We start from the raw sequence: 19,007 nt of genomic DNA, 5'->3' as shown, positions 1-19,007 counted from the left end.
TTTGGGGCCCCATGCTTTGTTTGAGTTATTTGCATGATATGGCATCATTTAGAATGTAATTTCAGAGCTTATATCACTGTCATACTCTCACATATTCCACTCGTTCAATGCTTTTGAGAGCTATGCTTTGTGTCTTATTTGTGAGCCAACATGCAAGCATGTTTTTCTTGCTTTTTGTGCCTAAGTTTCAGCATGATTAGGCCACTATTTTGGCATGATGTAACTTTGTCTTGAGCTGGTTTGATCATTTGAGCATTGTATTGCATGTCTCTAGTGTTGTGTCCTTCACTAGTTTTATTGTATTTGGCCCTTAGCATGTTATACATGAAGTGTTTACATGTTATTTGCATTGCTTGTGTTTGGATCGGATGTTAATCCAAACACAAGAAATGTGAGATGTTTCATACTCAAAGTGATGAAACGTGTCACATTTCTTAGTCGCCGTCCCCCTTGATTGTGCATGATAGGGTGGAGGCCTTTCGAGTCTTATGTGCGCATTCATTGAGCTTGTACAAGCTTGGTTCTTTGGCCACCATGCATTGAAAATGCTTGGTTGGTGGCTTAAGAGCCAAGTGCCACACTCCTTTGAGCTTGAGACTTGATAAGGAGGGTGGCAGTACACACATTTCCTTGCAAATACATTGCCATGCCTCTGCTTGCTCTTTGTTGTAGCAAAAGGAAGAAATGTAGGGAAGTAGTGGCCGACCGGCCACCAGTACTGGCTGGCTGGCCATCAAATATGCCGACCGGCCGCCAGTTTTGGCTGATGATCACCAACCATTGCCGATTGGCCATTAGTGTTCTTGAGATCAATAGAAGCAATTTGGAGGTTGGCATAATTTTCAGAGGTTCAAAGATGTGCAAACAAAGGCATCTAGAGGCAAGGCAATGGATTTTCGGGAAAAAGCAATTGAGCATGCATACCTCCCTCACCCGCAAGGCCATCTTTATCGCTTTATTAGCTAGATGTAGTTAATTACATGTGCTGTAATTAATTTAGCTTAGTTCATGTTGTAACATTCTAATTAGCTTAGATTAGCTAGTTATTCAATTCGGTTTGTAATAATTAATTAGCTAGAATAGTTAATTAGTTGGTCTGTAATAATTAGCTTAGCTTAGCGTAGCTAGTTAGCTTATTTATTCGGACCCTCCTTCGCGAGGGCGTATTGTTGTAATAAGCGTGCGTGTGTGTGTGCATGTCTTCCAACCCCACTTATTTCTTCCTTTTACTTAATCGCTTTCGATGGTTAGTTTTAGGGCATTTTTCAATTAGCATACCTTATGCTTTGCATGTTTGTATCATTCATTTGTATTGCATGCATCGGGTTCAGCGCATCATTCAAACTGCATCGTATTTCAATACTTCTTTGAATACATGTATCAAGTTGTTGCATTCATATGCCATCTTAGATAGCCGAGCCTATTTAATTTCATTGTTGCATGTGTTGCATTAGGTATCTTGTATAGTTAGGATCATTCATTATTTCTAACTAGTTTTCTGTTTTGGCTCGGAGTACACTGTAAGTATTTACGCTTTAGCATACTTGCATGAGTGTGAGTGTTGCCATGATAGCATGCTTGCCATGAGATTATTTGCTTAAGTGCTTAATTGCTTGAATGCCTGTGGGTGGAGGCTTGATTGCCTGAATTAGGACAACTCGATGATTGTGAGTTTTAAGCCCGCTTTGTGAAGTGGCAAAATCATGTTTTAAAGCCCACTTGAGGGTGGCAAATCCGCGCTTTAGCCTACTTGCGAGTAGCACTTTCAAACCATTTTCGAAAACAAACATGAGTTGTTTTGTTCCAATTCTTGTGATCGAGTCTATACTTGTATGCTGTGTGCATCACATAGTAAGATTAGCTAATAACCGGAATAAGAACACATGTGTCTATAAAACAACATATGATGATAGTAGAGGCCGATGTTTGATCGGGCGAGTGGGGGTGCTTATGTCATGACCTTCCCCACTTGTACCCAAGTTCCCGAGCCGAGGCAACTTTGGTGATGATGGATACATGGGCTTAGGCATGAGTCTGGGTTTCCTAAATTTCCCAAAATAAAATATTTAGGTGGCGACTCTGTAATCTGGCAAAGTAGTCCATGTTTGGCGCTTTTTTTACTCAAAATCGATTTTCTAAAACGATTTGTCGGATTTGGACTCTTTGGTGTTTATCAGTCTCACATTGCACTTTGTGAGATTAGATTTAGAACCGTGACAGGAGTTCGAACTGTAGTAGCTAGGACCTAATTCGCGCCCTCTTCGAAAGGGGTGGCGCGCGGAGGAAGTTCGGGCGGGTCTACAGTTTCTGGCAACTCTGCTGGGGATTTAGAGAACTTGACTCGAAACTCATGATATGTTGTTTTATCTACACTTAGGTGTTTCTTTGCATTGCATTTGCATTGGTGCGCTTAAGTCACAGTGTTTGCCGTCTGTTATTCTTGAACGGTTGTCGGAGGCTTGCTTGGAAAAGCATGCCATAAGGTTGACCGGTTACAGGCTTTGCCACGAAGGGAACACAAACCTTGGTTTTGCCGAGGCACCCTTTTTGACCAATTGACCTAGTTGCATATCGGAAGCCATAAAGACCATTCCAAGCTAGGACAGGTTGTTTACCCGAATGTAGGTTGTTTGAAACCATTTGCTTGCGTAGTGAACCCCTAGTTCCTGACAAAATTAGGGCAGAGAAACCCTACCTGTAGACACCCCATTTTTGACCGACCTTAAGACTCAGACGTCATCATCTGTGCACTCGGTGATTGTGCATGTTTGTGCTCGTTTTGAGTTTTCGGAGCCTTCGGCTGAGTGCCTTGTCTCGGGACCTCTTAACTTTCTCCTCTTGGCCTGGTTTTTGGACCATGCCTTGCTGCCTTTGCCTAGAGGGAAACAAAGGCCTGTAGGCCACTTTTTATAGCCGTAGGCTACCTTTCCCTCTCGTAGGCCACTTGTGGTGGCCCGTAGACTAGTTTTCGGGGCTTCCGGCTGAATGCCTTGTCTTGTGGACTCTTGTCATTCTTCCTTTTTGGTTTGTTTTTGAACCAAACCTTGTTACCCCTTGCCTGGAGGGTGGAAGAGGGGTGTGGTGGACAGTTAGCTAGGGTGGGTGGTCTGTAGACCACCTAAGGTGGTCGACAACATGCCACTACCTTCTCCTCTCTTTGTAGACCCCTTTCCTCCCTTGCCGACCATTTTTCTCCCTATAGACCACTTGAGTTGGTCGGTCGACTAGGGGGGGTGGTCGGTCGACCACTTTAACTGGTCAGCGGTCTTTCTGCACTTTCTGCAGATATTTTCCTTGCCAGTTGTGCCAGCTGTTGGGCACAGAAGGCATCCTCCATACACATGCATGGAGGGATTGCACCAAGCCTTTAGCTTGTCTAACAAGCTTGAGGCATGAAATTCTATATAAGGGGAGCTTCCCCCCCCTTGTTCAAGGCTCAGAATTTTGATTAGGGCTAAACATATCCCTCTTTCTCTCTCTATATATTTCTCCATCTCTTTCTATATTTGTACTAGTTTGTGCCTTAAAGTGAGTTTTTCTTCACACTTTTGCACTAAAGCACCTAGTGAAACACCTTCACTCTTGAGATGAGGTTCTTGGAGGTTGCATTTGAGTGATTTTGGCTTGGTTTTGCCTCAGAAGTGGCTGGTTTTGAAGTTGTTCTTCAAGGGTGATTAATTACCCTCTTTAAGCCTTGTTTTGCTTAAGTATTTGGCCATCCTTGCATGCTCTTTTAGGCCTTCCTTTCAACTGCAAAAACTCTTGTTTTTAAGTGTTTGAAATGTTTGTTTGAGGCTTTGTTTGAGTTAGGGGTGGTTTACCCCCTTTGGTGGCTTATTTTCTTTTTCTTTGTTCTATCTCTTAAGGCCTTTCAAACCATCTTGTTTTGACCTTTTAACCATTGAAATCCAGAGGAATTTCAGTGGTGGAAAGTGAGTTTTGAGACCCAAAATGGATGGGGGTGGTCCCCCCCTCTTGTGTTTTGTTCGTATGTGTTGTTGGCTTAACACTTTGGCATGCTTTTTGTCATGACCCGAACCTGCCCCCGTGGGTTAAGGACATAACCGGCCAGTAATCATGAGATTACCTACGGCCTCAAACCTAACCAAACGTATTTTAACAGAGTTAACGAGGGCCAAACGGAAGCAATTTAAAACTTTGTCCATAGAGCTGTGTTTACATGGCACATCATAACAATACATATGTACATTAATAACTCACAATAGAAGTATAGTACCATAAAGTTCTGTACAGACAGGATCATCCAAAAGTAAGTCAACCCATGGAAACTATATACAACAGATGCAAAATCTTTGCCAACATGACAGAATAGAAATACATAACAAAAGGGCGAAGACGGGTCTCGTGCGTGAGATGCAAGAGCTGACTCTTCAAAACCTTTGTTGTTCCACACATACTTCACTGGGGCTGGGCTTGGACTTCTCTTGGCTCACCTACAAACACATAAATGAGCGTGAGCGATAGCCCAGTGAATAATATCAAATAAAAGAGTTATACAAACGGTACGTAGAACAACATGTTTCAAACGGCCTTGGGCCCAATTCATATTTCTATTTAACATATATATATACACAATTTAAGTCAAGTGACTATGGTTCCAAACATACTGACCTTTGGCCCATTTATTTTCCATTTGTCAAACTGGTTTTTGGCCCATTCAGATTTTCATGTCAAACTGGCCTTTGGCCCATTTAACTTTTATTCATGTCAAATTGGCCTCTGGCCTATTCATTGATGTCAAACTAGCCTCTAGCTCATTCATTGATGTCAAACTGGCCTCTGGCCCATTCATTGATGTCAAACTGGCCTCTAGCCCATTCATTCATGTCAAACTGGCCTCTGGCCCATTCATTTATGTCAAACTTTGTCCGTAATTCAAACTAGCAAACTTATAAGGCTTATAAGGAGATAAGCCATTGGACAAATGACAATTTCAAAATATCGATATTACTCACAGTGATCAGTCGGTTGGTTGGTTTGCCCTGGAGCTCGACTCTACACATTCTATGAACATAAAAGGGTCACAAACAATTCGATCCGTTCTAAATTCACATATTCCTCTTTAGGCTTTATTCTTATCTCTTTAACTCAATTACAATGCTCAATGCATGCCTAAGAGTACTTAGAAGTGAAAGAGAATAGAAAACGAAACACAGGATGTCTTTTCAAAATTTCAGACAGCAGGGTCCCCGCTCGAGCGGACCCTTGAGGCCTGCAAAAGTACTGGATATGTCAAATTTACGCTCGATCTCGAACTCTGGCGCTTGAGCGGAAGGCCTCTCTACATGACTCCCCGCTTGAGCGTGAACTTCCCCACTCGAGCGGACACTATGTCTGCAGAAAATACTGGGAACACGAATTTCACACTCGAGCGGTGGTTTCCCCGCTCGAGCGGGAATCAAAATTCTGGAAAATCCAAAACATGTTCTTGAGCTTCAATTCGACATTCAAAGGTTCTAGATGTATGCTTTTGGCTCAAACATCACATATACATGTACTAACATGGTATAAACACCAAATCACAACACAATGAAACTCAATTTCATGAATCAAACACATGCACGTCCCAAATTGACTCAAACTCATCACCAACGTACTAAATTCAAACATGCAAAGCTCACACCTTCATGATCTACACTTGCATGTGAGAGATATTCATTGTTCTCAATTTAATTGGTGAAGAGATGATCAAATACATGGATTTCAAACAAGATTCATCATGGATTACACAATTTATGCTTAAACATGAAAATTTATAGCAATTTCCTACATGCATGCCTCTAATGACTTCAAATACAACAAAATCAACTCAATTTCCTCATAATCAATTTAATCCATGTTCTTGACCATTATTCAAACTTGAATTCACAAGATGATAACTTACAATTCAGGAATTCACTTACCTAGAGGCTTAATTCTTCCAATCTATAGCAAATTCTTGAGTTTGATCCTCCAATTCTTCACAAACTTGAGCGAAACACAATTCCTCTTCTCTCACCCCCTCTAGCCGACCCTCTCTCTACTCTTAGAGTAAAAAATCAGCCAAAATAAACTAAAGAGGGAATTTGAGGGTGTAGTGCCCCATTACAACAAATCCCACTAATTCCAATATAATAATAATAAAGTAATTGGTCACTAATTCATCAATTAAATTAATTAATTCTGATCTGAATCAATTTCCAATTAAATTTCACCGTAGGCTCTAAAAATTGCGCTAATAGAAATTCAAAAAGATATTCCTATGGTGAACAGATAGAAATTCAAAACCACATACTTTCACATAATGGCACACAAAATCATATTAAACACATAATCATGCTCATATTAAGGACCAATTAACATATTACGGAACAGGGATATCACACTTTTCTACCTTCATAAGGCTCTATCTTAGCATGTTCTAGGCCTCATTCTAACATGATATAACTCTGTTTTGGGTTAATTTGGTTGCTTCTTACATGCTTCATAGTGCAATCCTCTTGGTTAGCCTAACATGCTCTATGCTTTGGACCACCATTTTAGCATGTTTTTGGCTCCACTCCAACAGGCTTTTACTCATATTTTGGCATGCCTTAGCTCTGATTTTGGTTGACAAGGTCACCTCTAGCATGGTTTATGCACTTGTAGTGCAAGCTTGTTCACTAGCCTAGCTTGTTTGGTGTTTTGACCTATTGATCTAGCATGTGCATGCTTTACTCCAGTACATTTTTGGCTTTGATTTAACATGCTTTAGGTCTGATTTGAGTGGTCTTGGTCATACATGCTTGGCTTTGCATAGCTATAGTGCATTTGGCTTTGCTAGCCTTAAGCTTTGAGACCTCTAGCATGTTATATTTGAGCTTTTTGCATGGCATGGCATCATTTGGCATGTTATTTCAGACCATATACCTCTGCCATATTCTCGTATTTATCATCCCTTTGTTGTGTTTGAGGGTTGAGCCTTATGCTTCACTTATGAGCCAATATGTATGCATGCTTGCCTAAGGTTTTGGGGCTACCATCTCAGCATGTTTTTGGTGTTATTTTACCATGTTACAACTTTGATTTTTGTTGGTGAAGTCACCTCATGCTTGGTTTTGGTATGTGTAGTGTAATCCCACTCATTGGCCTTACATGCGTCATGCTTTATGCCTCCCATTCTAACATGTGTTAGCTCTACTCCATGCATGTTTTGGCATTGTTTTAACTTGCCTTGGGACTGTTTTGAGTCATCTTGGCCCTTTGGGGCTTGCTTGATATGGCTATGGTGCAAGTACCTTAGTTAGTCTTGAGTTTTGAGCACCCTACTATGCTATATTTGTGATGGTTGCATGTTTGGGCATCGTTTAACATGTTATTTCAGAGCATGTACGTGTGTCACGTTCTCACTTCTTTCATTCCTTGAGAGCTTTTGAGAGTTGTGTCTTTGTGCATTGTTAATGAGCCATCAGATGAGCATGTTCTCCTTGTGTTATATGCCTTGATCTTAACATATTTTAGCCACTGTTTTGGCATGTTTGACCTCTGTCCGGGGTTGGTTTGACCATTTGAGATTGTTCGTGCATGCCGCATGTGTAATATGTTTCATTAGCTTTGATGCCTTAGCATTTAAACATGCCACGCATGCATTGCTTACATGATAGAGTCTTGCGCATGTCACTTTAGCATTGAAGGTTGATCATCTTGTTTGCGTTGCATGTGTTTGGATTGGACGTTAATCCAAACACGAGGAATGTCGTATGTTTCATACTTAAAGTGATGAAACGTGTAGCATTTCTTGGTTGCCGACCCTCTTGATCAAACATGATAGAGGTGGAGGCCCTTATGTGTTATTTGTGCATTCATTGACATTGACTTGTGCAAACTTGGCTTCTCGGCCATTGTGCATTGGGATGCTCGGTTGGTGGCCCGAGAGCCAAGTACTGCACTTCCTTGAGCTTGAGAAATGATAGGGAGGGTGGTTGTGCACACATATCTTGCAAATACACTGCTATGCCCCTTGTTGTTCTCTGTTGCAGCAAAATTAGAGCTCGGCAAATTAACTGGTCGGCCGACCAGTAGGGGTGGTCGACCGACCACTTTTTTTGGTCTACAACCAGTTTTTCTGGTCTACAGCCCCCTTTTCTGGTTGGTAGCCCACCAGGAGGTCCCCATGTTGGAGCAGAAGCAATCTGGAAGTTAGTGCACTTTTCAGAGATCAAATCAAATGCAAACAGAGGCAATTCTGGGCATAGCAATGGATTTCCGAGCGAGGCGATCGAGCATGCATGCACCCCTCGCCTCGAGGACCTCTTTTAACTACTTTAGCTGCTTTACTTAGTTAGCTAATTCGTCGGTTTTATACTTTGTGGGGATAGTGGTTTGGAAATACTCTTATGATCCTGGGGGATGCTCGTGATCCTCAGCTAGTTACCTGAAAAGAAATGAACAATCCGGTCGGGGGTGCCGGAATTAGCACTCCGACGGATAAGTCAGTGTATACTCTCTTGATTGCTTGTATCTTAAGTTAAGCACACTAGTTCTCACATACCTCTTTCTGGCTAATGTTTTTCTATTTATATCTTTTCTTTCTTGGGCCTCAAGACTGGGCCCACTTTCAATTCGCCATTCGGCTTCTTTTGTAGCAAACCGTTTTTCACTCGGTTCCTTGCTCAACCGGCTATTTGGCCGAATAAGGTAGGCTTTGAACGTGCGAAACGGGGCTGAGTGCTATATATATTTCAACTCTCCAAGTTCAACTATTCGGCCTCTTTATGACTCCCAATATTTGGCCTCCACAATTGCCCCCTAAGCACTTCACTAACGATAGTTGGTTGGAGTGTTTGGTTTCGAACTCGAAAAGTCAGAGCCAAAATTCGGTTGCTGACCTCATTCCAACACAGATGTCTTAGCACACGCTTCTCAGTTATCATTTCAACTTCCCACCCTTCATACACTTCTATTTATTGTGATTTAAAATTTCGACATCTTTTTAAATACATACACATTTTTAGGTGCTCGTCGCTGGACTGCCTTCCGAATTACCTCTGTAACTTCCTTTTCTTCACTATCCTCTTCGTCTCTTGTAAGTTCTCTCCCTCTCTGCTTTGAATCCTTTTTCCTGGTTTGTTTTTGGTTTAGCATATTTCTATAGGCTGAAGGAAAGACAAAACATTTGAAAGATCTCATCTCCTCGGATTGAATTTCTGGCTTCCGATGCCATTTTTCCATTCCTGATGACGTTCGTCTGTTACTCGTGACAGACGGCACCCTCGATATGAAGAGGGCTGATGAAACCACGATCGTCTTCCCTCTCCTATCAATCGCAAAGGGTGGAGTCCGTTTCCCCTTTCACCCATTCCTTAGGGCTGTGCTTTGCCATTGGGGTCTAATCCCTTCCCAACCCAATGTCAACTTCTTTAGAATCGTAATGGGGATTATAGAGCTAAACCGTCGCCTTAGGATGAACGTCGGCATTCCTGCTATTCGGCATTGTTATGCCTTGGCCAAGTCTTCTGGTCGGCACGGACGTTATTTCCTTAGGGCCAAGGACATCGATCATCAATTAGTGACTATGCTTTCCAGTTCTGGGAAGCGAGTCGATGGTGTTATGGTCGTGGTCCAAGGTAACTGGGAATTCGGTGAAGGCGAGGATCACCTCGATCCTATTCCTAGACGGAGGGGCGAACCAGGTGGCCGTATAGTTTCTTGTGTTTATTTATTTTTTGTTATATTTATAAAGCTTCATTTTTGAAACCTTATAGTTTTGCTTGTGCAGGAAACGATTTGAAGAAAGTCCTGACTTCAACCGACGATGCCGTTCTTTCGGAAATCAAAGTCGTGCTCAAATATTTTGGCCGTCCGAGTCTTCAGAAACAGGGAAGGGCGGCCCATGTTTTGCTTCGTTATAAGCCCGACATATACGACCTTCTCGGCGGCAGAAAACATCCCAATTCCGAAGGGCGAAGAGTTTCTTACCGCTCTTATTTTGACCGACTTCAAAAACTTGCGGTAAGTTGGTTTCGAGGGGTCCGATTCGGAGCGGTCGGAAGTAGCTGAGGTCGCTGAGTCAGATCAGTCCAAAGTAGAAGTAGACGAGGCTTTGAAGTTGGCCTTTGAGGAAGCCAGCCTCAATTCAGCCGACCCTCCGTCCACTTTGGGCCGAGGGGACCTTCCATTTGACGACGTTTTTAACGGTTTAGAGGACCTTCCTGGTGCATACCCCGAAGACATGGCTGGGTTAAGCCTTACACAACTTGCCAAAAAGAAAAATGCGAAAAGGATGGCCGCGCGGCAAAGAGCAGAGGCCATTCGATCTGAAGTGCCACCTACTGCCGAATCTCAGCCCTCCCTGCCTGTTATCGAATCTCAGCCTTCTTTGCCTGTTATTGAGGAGGAAATGGCAAAATATCAAAGTGCCGAGTCCGAGGTGGTTGTGCAGGCTGATAAAGAGGCTGAGCAAAGGGCAGAGAAGCATCCTGCCGAGGTCGAGGCCGGCTTAGAAGAAAACCGTGCCGACAAACGGCCTCGTTTAGAGGAATTGGATGTGATTGTGCCTTTTGTCATTCAACTGAAGATAAATAACATGCCGATCTCCTCTGATGCTTTGACAATTAAAGACCCAGCCGTCGCACTCAGCATGGCTACGTCCGTCTCATTGCCGGCTGACAAGACGGCTTTTCGGGCGGAGCCGGATCTGCTGGCGATAGCACTAGCCGCTCAATCGGCTCTCCTGGTATATACCTTGACCTTGTCTTTCCCTTTTATGCAAATATTATTTTCGTTTTAATTTCCTGTTTCGCAGACGGTCGGGAGAATAGCCGAGATAGGTCGTTGCCAGCATGACGCCGTCGAACGACTTGGCCGTTTACAAAAGGAAGTAGAGGGCCAAAAGAGCAGGGTTGATTTCGAGGCGGCGTGGGCGAAAATGGAAAGCGCCAGGGCCAAGGCCGAAATGGAGAGGGCAGGAAATGTGGATCAGCTGAGATTGGCCGCCGAGAAGAGGGCAGTTGCGAGCGAAGACGCGCTCAAGTTAGCCCAAGAGGCGATCACCAAACTGGAGGCTGAGTTGGAAGAATTAAAGAAGGTGAAAGAAGCAGCCGACTTGGAGGCTGCCAAGGTGTTCGAGGCCGGGCAAAATACTGCTCTCGCCAACTATGTGGAAGAAGTCCCCAAGTTTGAAAATCGGGGATTCAAGCACGACTGGCTCAAAGCCCTTGTTGCTGCTGATGTGACATTGGCTATGCCGATTCCATACGAGCAAGTGGATGTTGAGCCGCTGGAGTCTGACTCCAAGGATTAATTTGGGTGACACTTGTTTTTGTTTTAGGATTTTGAATGTATTCTTACAGCTTTTCGTTTAGTAGTTTTCATGTATTGCTACAGTCATAGTTTTTTGTTAGGCATTTTCATGCGAACTTGTAGCTTTTTGTTTAGTAGTTTTCATATGTAAAATAGCTACAATTTGTGCCCAATTTACTAATGAAAATTTCCTTTGTACTTTTGCTATTATTTGTGCTAAATTTTGTTATTGATGAATGGTATTGTGTTTTGCTATTTTGGTTAAAACATTCATGTATACTTGCCGATTAGATAACTAGGCAATTTTAATTTATCCTAATTGAATAGCCGATCAGATTACTAAATCTGCCCTTGCCCCAGCCAATGCATGAACTCCAAAAAGCCGAATGCTAATAGTTCATAGAGTGGCTGTGGCACACAATGATCGGCATTGGGCTTAGGTGCTTGGCCGATTAGATTAATAAATCTGCCCTTGCCCCAGCCAGTGCATGAGCTCCAAAAGTCGAATACTGTTCATGGAGTGGCTGTGGCATAAATCGATCGGCATCGAACTTAGATGCTTGGTTGATCAGATTAATAAATCTGCCCTTACCCTAGCCAGTGCATGAGCTCCAAAAGCCGAATACTGTTCATGGAGTAGCTGTGGCACACATCGATCGGCATCGGGCTTTTGGAGTTTAGCATTAATGAAGTCGCCTCGGAGGCGCTGCGTGCATTAGGAATAAATGGGGTGGGTTCTTCGCGCCAGTGACTCCACTTACAGAGTTTAGACTGAATTTAAACCAGCTTGTTGCGGAAGGTTAGATAAGAGCGAATGTCAAATAGACTGTTCTTCAACAGCAAAGGAGAAAGATGAACATTGGCTGAGCTAGACACTGCAATGAATCACAGCGGCGAGCCTACACGCACGGGAGGAAGGACGTCCAGGGAATGGGAAAAACGTCCGCCCCCAAGTCATTGAAGCAGATCACCCCGAAAAGAAAAAATAGTAATGGGGAAGCTCCCCGCGACCGCGACCAAGAAACGAGCCCAACGTGACACCGCGACCGTTGAGTTTTGTAATTTTCGTGGGGAATAAACCGATGACGGAGGCGGATTCTATCGTCAACGATCCAGGTGTGGCAGTCGAGTTCGTTTGACAGATCTTTCCACCGGAAGTGCAGCAGTTGATGGTTGGTCGACAAGATTTCGAAGTATTTCGAGAAGACATCCATGGGGCGGTGAAAGGGCTGCATACCGCTTATGAAGTCGGTATACGCCTGCGCACCGTGTGACGAGAAATAGAGAAGAAAGACGAACGGATTCGAAGTTTGGAGGCTCGCGTGGAGAAGGCCGAGCGTGAGCTTAGGGAGCTTAGGAAGGCTCAAACCACCGAGCTGCGTGCGGCAGGTCAGCCTAACTCAGTCGTGGAGGAAAGAGTGACCCAACGGCTGTTAAGTCACGCGATTGCCGACCGAGATACGGCAAGCATGTTTGCCGTAGAAAATGTGAGGACCATGGGTTATAAAAAATGCTTTCACGAGGGCCGGAAGGTTGGGATAGAGAAGACCAGGGAAAAGCTCGCCGAGGAAGTTTGCCGATGTGAAAATCGTGGATTTAAGCACGGTTGGATCAAGGCATTTCAAGCTGCAGAGACTCTCCGAGCAGCTGGCGTTGATTCGGCGTTGCCGCTATATCAACGCGATCACTTCCTCTTTTCCACCTTCGAAGTCGAGAAGAGTGACGACGAGGGAGACGCCGGATAAAAAATAAACATTGTAATGCTCAAACGCATATTGCGTGCAAGATTATGTAATTACTGTCTAATTGAATAAAATGTTTTATTTTAAATGTTTGTGGTTCATTTTGAATTTTTACATGCTTAATTAGGCATCTCATTCCGAACGTTTTTGATTTGTTTATGCTGTTGCGCCGGCCCAAGTTAACTAAGCATTTCATTTTGAATGTTTATATGCTTTGATGTGTAAATGGTTTTTGCTGGCTCAACTTAATGGAGCATTCCACTTTTACCTTCGTCGTGAAGGGCGCTCCGAATTCGGAGGATTAATTGGCCCAAAGGCGTCATGCGCTGATGGGGCTCTGAATCCGGAGTCTTATTCGGCCCAAAAGTGTCATGCACTGATGGGGCTCCAAATCCGGAGGCTTTTTGTCATGGCCAATCGTGATATCCACGAAGGGCGCTCCGAATTCAGAGTCTTATTCGGCCCAAAAGTGTCATGCATTGATGGGGCTCCGAATCCGGAGGCTTTTCGTCTTGGCCAATCGTGATATCCACGAAGGGCGCTCCGAATCCGTAGTCTTATTCGGCCCAAAAGTGTCATGCACTGATGGGGCTCTGAATCCAAAGGCTTTTCATCTTGGCCAATCGTGATATCCACGAAGTGCGCTCCGAATCCGGAGGCTTAATCGGCCCAAAGGTGTTAGGCACCGATGGGGCTTCGAATCCGGAGACTTGTATCTTGGCCAATCATGATATCCACGAAGGACGCTCTGAATCCGGAGTCTTAATCGGCCCAAAAGTGTCAGACACTGATGGGGCTCCAAATCCGGAGGCTTTTCGTCTTGGCTAATCGTGATATCCACGAAGGACGCTCCGAATCCGGAGGCTTAACCGAATTGCGTGATGAAGAAATGAGAAACTTTGCATTGCAAAAGTGAAATATGTATAAGTATCAAGCCCCACAAGTCGGGTCAATGATAGAATTTATGTAAATGCGTTGAATTCCAAGGCCGTGGCAGACTCCTTCCAGACATGTCTTTGAGCTGATATGCCCCTACTCCCACGATCGAATCGATCTGATAGGGGCCATCCCAGTTAGGACCCAATTTTCCATCAGCCAGTTTCCTGGCAACTGGGAGTACTTTCTTCAGGACCAACTCTCCTGGTGTGTAGCGGCGCAGCTGAACACATTGATTATACGACTTGGCAAGTTGCTGTTGATACCGCACCATGGATGGAAGGGCACGGTCTCTTCGTTCTTCAATCAGAATCAAATCCAAGGCTAACATTATGTCATTTGGCCCATATAAAAAACTTTCGATTTCAAGGTTGGGAGGTCGATCTCCAGGGTTATGATTGCCTGTGTTCCAAAGCATAGAGCAAACGGCATTTCCCCAGTAGATCGCCTCGGCGTAGTTCGATGAGCCCACAACACACTTGGCAATTCTTCGACCCATTTGCCTTTAGTTTTCTCCAGCCTCTTCTTGATGCCGTCCAAGATGGATTTGTTAGAGGCTTCAGCTTGACCATTGGTTTGTGGATAAGCCGACGTGGAAAAATAAGGCCGGATACCATACTTGCTGCACAACTTTTGGTAGACGCCATAATCAAACTGGGTGCTGTTGTCTGAGATAAGTGCTCTTGGAATGCCGAATCGTGTTATGATATTTCTCCAAACAAAACGCTTCACGTCGGTATCTCGGATGTGCGTTAGTGCCTCCGCTTCTACCCATTTTGTAAAATAATCTGTTGCGACAATCAAAAATCGCTTGTTGCTCGGGGCCCGAGGCAGTGGTCCGACAATGTCAAGTCCCCATTGGGCGAACGACCAAGGACTGGTTATGAAGCTTAGCTCTTCAATAGGCAGGTGGGTCAAAGAAGAGAATTTTTGGCATTGTTCACACTTTTTCACGAAACATTCGGCATTGGCTCTCATTGTTGGCAAGTAATACCCCTATGTCACGGCTCAATGAGCCAAAGAGCACCTGCCAGAATGGGCGCCACAACTGCCTTCATGTATTTCAGTCAGAAGCTCTTCGACTTTGTCCGGATGCACGCATTCCAAAAATGGACCAGAAAGGGATTTTTTATAAAGCTTTCCTTGCGGATCCAAATAATATCGCAGGGCTTTGTTTCGCAGCTTTTGCGCTTCTTTCTTGTCCTCTGGGAGCTATTCAGAAGACAGGAATGCAACAATGGGATCCATCCAACTCGGTCCAGATTCTATGACATTGACCTGGACTTCCTCCGAAGGGCCAATGCTCAGCTCCGGGATGAAACCTACTTCGATGGTCTGTTTAATCTCTGAGTTAATGGCGGAGGCTAGGCAAGCCAGGGCATCTGCATGTGTGTTCTGATCATGTGTTAACTGATTCAATTCATGATGGTCAAATTTTGCCAGCAAGGAGTTAGCCGTTTTCGTGTAAGCCACCATACGGTCGTTTCTTGCCGCGTACTCCCCCTTTAGCTGATTGATCACCAGTTTTGAATCGCAAAATACAAGCAAACGTCGAGCACCTAGAAGATGTGCATTCTGCAAACCGGTTAGAATGGTTTTGTATTCGGCTTCGTTATTTGAAGCTTGGAAGCCGAGCTTGACGACCTGCTCAATTATTGTGCCGTCGAGAGCCATGATTACTACTCCGGCTCCACTGCCCCACTGATTGGATGATCCATCACAGTACAACTGCCAAATGTCCCCAACATAAATTCTCCAATTCGGCTTCGGTCGAATTTCATCAGACTTGAAGTCGGCAAGACCCCCAGTGAATTCGGCAACAAAGTCGGCAAGCACCTGTCCCTTGATTGAGGTTCTAGGTAGAAACTGAATATCGTACTGGCCGAGTTCAAGAGCCCACTTTGAAACACGTCCTGATGCTTCTGCACTACGTAGTACTGATCAGAGGGGATAATCTATTAGCACCCCGATGCTATACCCCTAGAAGTAATGCATCAGTTTTCTTGCCGCCATGACTAGGGCTAGGATGAGTTTTTCCAGCAGAAGGTAGCGTGTTTCGGCATCAACCATTGCCTTGCTCACATAATACACTGGTCGTTGCTCCCCCAGCTCTTCCTTTATCAGTACGGCACTGACGGCCTGGTCGGAAACTGCCAGATACAAAATGAGCGGGTCGCCAGCCGATGGTGTTGTCAAGAGTGGAATTGATCGGAGGTAGGTTTTAAGGCTGTTGAAAGCGGCTTCGCACTCGGCGGACCATTCAAAAGCCTTGCCCTGCCGTAGTGTATGGAAGAATTGTTGGTAGCGATCTATAAACCGGCTGATGAACCTGTTGAGTGCGACGGTCATCCCCATCAACTTTTGAACCTCTTTTACTGAACGAGGGGAGCCGAGCTCCAAGATTGCTGTGATTTGCCTCGGGTTGGCTTCGATGCCATGGTGATTGACAATGTAACCCAAAAATTTTCCAGAGCCGATCCCAAATGCACATTTGGAAGCGTTCAGCTTCATTTTGTATTTGCGTAGAATACCGAATGTCTCTTCCAAATCGGCTAGATGAGTTTGCTCTTCTTTGGATTTGACCACCATGTCATCAATGTACACTTCCATAGTGTGGCCAAGTTGCTCTGTGAACATGGCAGTGACCAGTCTTTGGTAAGTTGCCCCCGCATTTTTCAGCCCAAAAGGCATAACCTTATAGCAGTAGGTTCCTCTTGGGGTGAGGAATGCAGTTTTTTCTTGGTCCTCCGGATGCATGGCGATTTGATGGTAGCCTCTATAAGCATCGAGGAAGCTCATACGCTGATGGCGTGCCGTCGCATCTACAAGCTGGTCAATTTTGGATAAGGGAAAACAATCCTTGGGGTAGGCTTTGTCTAGGTCCGTGAAATCAACGCACACTCGCCAAGTTCCATTTTTCTTCTTCACAACCATAGTATTAGAGAGCCATGTAGGGTAGGTCACTTCCCTGATTGCCCTGGCGTCAAGTAACTTGTCGACCTCTTTAACAACGGCGGCTGTATGCTCTGCGGTTGACCGCCAGCTTTCCTAAATGATCGGCTTGCATTTATGGTCAACATTCAAACGGTGCTGCGATACAGACGGATCTATGCCCGACATCTCGTATGGAGTCCACGCAAAGACATCAAGGTTGCTGAGCATGAAGGAAATTAGCTGCTGTCTGTCGGCTTGATTTAGGGAGGCGCCGACCATGAAAAACCTGTCTGGGTTTTCGTCAATTTTAACTCGATCTAGGGTTTCGGTGGCCTTTTCACTTGGAAGCCGCCCAATATCATCGAGGCTCTCTCGATTCGGCACCTCAATAGAATTCACTTGCAACTCCTTTGGCGCCTTTCCGGCAAGGAGATAACATGCTTGTGCTGACTTCTGGGAGCCACGGATTTGCTCAATGCCATGCTCTGTCGGGAAGCGTAGCAGCTGATGATAGGTGCTTGGCACGACCTGCATAGTATGCAACCAAGTTCGCCCCACGATGAGATTATACGGCGATGGTAGTTTGACGACTAAGAACTCCACATCCACTGTTCGGGAGCCCGTTCGAACAGGTAGTGTGATTTTCCCCAATGGGTATTTTGGATTGGCGTTGAAGCCGAATAGTGGATAAAGAGCCGGAGAGAGATTTGATTCGGAGAAGCCGAGTTTGGTGAATGTCTTGTAATACATAACTTCCGATGTGCTTCCTGGGTCAATGAATACGCGCTCAACGATGAATCAGTTTACGCATAACTCGATTACCAAGGGATCAATGTGGGGAAGTGTCACTCCGGCCAAATCTGAATCATCAAAAGCAATGCTCGCAGCTTCATGGGGCTGTTTAGCCGGAGTGAGTTGATTTTAAGGGTCAGGATTCGACTGAATCGTATGCACCGCAGATGACATTGGCATGCTGTATATCATGTGGATCACGTCGAGTGGAGGTGAATCCTGTCTTAAAGTTATTGCTTTGGTTGAGTTGCCTTTTCGGACGTATTGTTGTAGCCGACCATCTTGCATCAATTCCTCCAGGTGATCCTTCAATGCATAACAACTCTCAGTATCATGACCATGATCCTTGTGATACTCGCACCGCCTATCTCGTCTTCGAGTGTCGGGAGGTCCCACAATTTTTGACCGTCATTTGAAGAACGAAAGATGTTGGGTTTTGGACATGACCGCGCTGATCGGCTCTAACAACTCCGCATATTTCTTATCGGCGCGCCTTGTGCGCCTGCTATCGACTTATAATTGTTCATTTGCTCGGTGGGAACATTGGTCGCTTGATCAGCGAGAATCCCGTCTCTTATCTCATTTAGCCTAATGTCGTGGTTCAGGGCTCTGAGGTGGTACAGAATTTAATGGCTGAGTAATTTCAAAAGGAGCCGACTTGTTGGTCACATTTTTGGCTTTAACCTGCAAGGCGTCATCTTCCACTTTACAATATTCCTCAACTTTCTTCATCAACGACCAGACTGTTTTGGGGGGCCGTCTGGTCAAAGAGTTGCGAAGGGCACTGTCGAGATGCAGCCCCATCTTGAAGGTGGTAATGGCCATGGAGTCATTGCAAGCATCATCTACTAAATTAAAGCACTCCCAATACCACGCCGAATATGCACGAGGGGTTTCCCCTGGTTAAATCTGCATTGCCCAGAGGGAATCAACTTACTTTGGCTAGACCTCATTAGTGATAAACCTTGCCCTGAAGGATTTTTGGAGTTGGTGGAAGCTCTTGATCGAAACCGGCTTCAGTTTATAATACCACTTGACAGCCAGTGGTCCCAGACTGCTCAGAAATATTCTGCACATGAGAGCCTCGTCGTCTGCATGCAGCGTCATGGCTTGCTTGTAATGGCGGATGTGATCGGTGGGGTCTGATTTACCGTCGTACCAGGTGAATGACGGTGCTTTGAATTTCTTAGGTAGCACTACCCTTGCAATCCGTTGTACAAAGGGATCGTGCTGGTCTTCTTTGTCTGAACTGTTTCTTCTTCACTTATGCCTTATACATGGACTTTCTTCAGAGGAACTGGTAGTTTCGGGTCGCCCCTTCTT

This window comes from Camellia sinensis, chromosome 4, assembly GCF_055761805.1.
Source record: "Camellia sinensis isolate YWXY chromosome 4, ASM5576180v1, whole genome shotgun sequence".
Classification (NCBI taxonomy): domain Eukaryota; kingdom Viridiplantae; phylum Streptophyta; class Magnoliopsida; order Ericales; family Theaceae; genus Camellia; species Camellia sinensis.
This window is presented reverse-complemented; position numbering follows the sequence as displayed.